The following is a 3,871-nucleotide window of genomic DNA, read 5'->3' as shown; positions in this document are numbered from 1 at the left end:
GTGAACTGCCTTTTTGAACAGGAAGGGGGTAATTAATTATCTAAACTTGTTGCATATTGAGAATCTTTCAGATCATTTCCATGAAGACACAACAAAAATTAAACTGTAAGACCAATCCATAGGAGTCACTAAAAGAATGTCCAAGATCTGCCACATCAATGTGGAGGGAAAATACATTATTATATTTCTCTAATTCAAGCTCCAGCCATGGGCTTAGGTTTGAAAGATGTGGGAATATAAACAAGCTCTACCACAAATGCTCTCGAGTTTTGCTCATGGACTTCACATTAAGTTGTATTCAATATCAGCTGGTGGTCTGCGTAAAATGCAGAGAATCTAGATACTAGCCTTCAGTTTTCTTTAGGTATCTCAGAAGCCACTTGCAATAAGCATCTATGAATAATTTCCCTCCCTAAATGTCCATTCCTAAAACCTGTGCCTATGTGACTTTACATGACAAATGGTTTTTACCGATATGATTAAGTTAGCCTCTTGACATAAATAAATGACCCTGGTCTTATAAATAAAAGAGCAATAGAGGCTAGCTGAGAGTTTTTAATCACAAAATAGTGTTATACATAGTCAAATAAAATTTCTGAGTTAGTTAAAAGGCCCTTGTAATTTTTCTTTTTCACCTGTTGACATTATAGATTTCATTGATAGATAACTGAATATTGAACCAGATTTACATATATACAATAAATACCAGTTGATCCACTTGTACAGTTGTTTATATTGCTAAGTTATTAGACTTGCTGATATGTTTGTAAGTTTACATCTGAGTTTGCGATTAATATTGATCTATAGTTTTTGTCTATTTTCCATACAATCTTTGGATTTATGAGTGCAATAGTAAGCTCACAATATGAATTGGGAGATGTTCTCTATTCTTCTGTTTTCTGAACTAGATTGTGTGAAACTGGTGCTGATTGTTTATACACTGATAGCATTCTACAGTGAAATGATCTGGGTCTAATGCTCTCTATGCTCTAAGTTATTCATTACAGAATCAGATTCCTTGATAGTTATAGAATTATTCACACTATATGCTTTGTTTTATTAACTTGCAAGTTTCAAGAAACTAATCCCTTCTTCAGTACTATAAAATTTAGGAACATAACATTATTCATAATTTTTCTTTGTTAACCTTTAATGCCTGTAGGCTCTATAGCACCATCACTTTTTCATTCCTGCCACTGATGACTTGTGTCTCCTCTCATTTTTACATTAAATTATCCACTTTGGCCAGTGCCGTGGCTAATCCTCTACCTGCGGCGCTGGCACACCGGGTTCTAGTCCCGGTCAGGGCGCCGGATTTGTCAGGGCGCCGGGTCCTGTGGCCTGGGAGTGCAGTGGAGGATGGCCCAAGTGCTTGGGCCCTGCACCCCATGGGAGACCAGGAGAAGCACCTGGCTCCTGCCTTTGGATGAGCACGGTGTGCCGGCCCAGTGGCCATTGGAGGGTGAACCAACGGCAAAGGAAGACCTTTGTCTCTGTCTCTCTCACTGTCCACTCTGCCTGTCAAAAAAATAAAAAAATAAAAAAAATTATCCACTAGAGGTTTGTCAATTTTATTGATTCTTTTAAGATCCAACATCTATTTAAGTTTTATTGAGATATAATCCACTACATACATACACACAGGAGGTATAACAATTTTTTGAAATATATATGCATACATTTATATATATATACACACAAAATGACACACTATGAAGATAGCCTAATAACATAGATACTATTTTGTTGTGAGTTTTGAGAACATGTAACATCTACTCTCTAGGTTAAATTCACATATCTAATACAACCTTATTAACTATAATCATCTGGCTGTACATTAAGTTTTATTCATTCTGTCCAATGAAAATTTTTACCCTTTGGTCAGTATCTCCCTATTTCCTTCAATTTACAATCACAATCCAAGCAACCACCATTCTACTCTGTAATTCTATGTCTTCAATGTTTTTGAAGCTCACATATGAGTTAGATAATTCAGTGTAGGTCTTTGCCTGGCTTATTTCACTTAACGTAATATTCTCCAGGTCCATCCATGTTTTCACAAATGACATTCCATTCTTTTCTAAAGTCAAATAATTCTCTCTCTCTCTATTTCTGTGCGTGTCTCTGTGTGTGCGTATGTGTGTGCATAAAATATCACATCCTTACTCACTCAACTTTCAATGAATACTCTGATTTCACATAGGGAAATTGTGACTAATACTGCAGTGAACAGGGAACACAGATATCTCATCAAGATTCTTATTTCATTTTCTTGGAATGTACAATGAGAAATGGTCTATAGCAGACTGATTACACAGATTACTCTTGAGCAAGAAGAAAGCTGCAAGCATCATGCTACCTCAGTTTTAAATATACAACAAAATTATAGCAATCAAACAATATATTCTAGATTAAAAACAGATAAATAGACCAATATAATAGAATAGTACAGAAATTCAACTGAATTTCAACAAAGGTACTAAGAACACATCATGGGGAAGAAACAATCTTTCCAATAAATGGTGTTGGAAAATTGAATATGTACATGAGAAAATGAAGTTGGACTTTTATCTCATCCTATATTCAAAAAGTAATTCAAAATAGATTGAAGACTTAAATGTAATACCTGAAACTATGAAACCACTAGAAAAAAAGCATCAGGAAAAATCTTCCTGACATTGGCCTGGAGAATGAATTTTTAATGAGGTTCCAAAAGCACAAGCAAAAAAAGCAAAAGAAAAATGGATTTCATCAAACTGAAATCTATCTACACAGCAAATGAAACAACCAATGGAGTAAAGAGACAATCTATGAAATGGCTAAAAAATTTGCTAATCATACATCTGGTATATTCAAAATACAAGAACTTGTTCAACTCAACAGCAAATAATAACAATATAGTAATTATCCAGTTACAAAATAAGCAAAAGCTGTTACAGACATTTCTCAAAAGAAAGTACAAAAATAGGCAGCAACTTTATGGAAAAAGTGCCTAAAGTCTCTACTCATCATGGAAATGCAAGTCAAAATCACAATGAGATATCACCTCACATGTGTTAGAATGGCAAACACACACACACACACACACATACACACAAAATAAAAGTGCTTTTGAACATTCCTAGAAGGAACTGTTGTGCACCACTGCTAGGGACATAAATTGGTACAGAGAGTCCTCAAAAGAATTTCTGAGGTATCAGCTTTTTGATAATTTATTTTCTCTATTATTTTCTTTGTTTTATTGATTTATGTTCTTTTGTTCTTTATTTCCTTCATTAGGCTTAATTTAGATAAGGTTACTCTTCTTCTTCTACTCTTTTGTGGTAGAAACAGATGATTGATTAGAGATCAGTTTTAATGTAAGGCTTTAGACCTATTAATCTACTCAATACTGATATAACTGTATCCTACATATACTGATATTTTGTATTTTCATTTTCATTTTGTTCTACGTATTTTCATTTGTTTTGAGACTTCTTCTGTGACACATGGAGTATTTAGAATTGTATTTTTAAACGTTTATTCACTTTTATTTATTTGAAAGACAAAGTAACAGAGGAGAAAGATCTTCATTCTGCTGGATTAGTCACCAAATGGTTAAAACAGCCTGGTATGAGTTGGGCTGAGTACGTGGACAACGTCTTGACTAGTTTCAACATCCCACCTGCCTTAAAGCAAGAAAAGTCAAGCTTCACTTTCAGCTTTCCCCTATGTTGGGCAGAAGGTAAAAGGAACGGCAGGGTTGAAGGTAGTCAAACATCAAACATCAGAAATGAAGTCAGACTCTGTACTACAGTTTCTGGCTGCTCTGCAGATTATTTTTCTCATCTTTTTAAAAATTTGTTGATTTGAAAGGCAGACTGACAAGGAG

Source organism: Oryctolagus cuniculus, chromosome 1 (assembly GCF_964237555.1).
Source record: "Oryctolagus cuniculus chromosome 1, mOryCun1.1, whole genome shotgun sequence".
Lineage (NCBI taxonomy): Eukaryota > Metazoa > Chordata > Mammalia > Lagomorpha > Leporidae > Oryctolagus > Oryctolagus cuniculus.
This window is presented reverse-complemented; position numbering follows the sequence as displayed.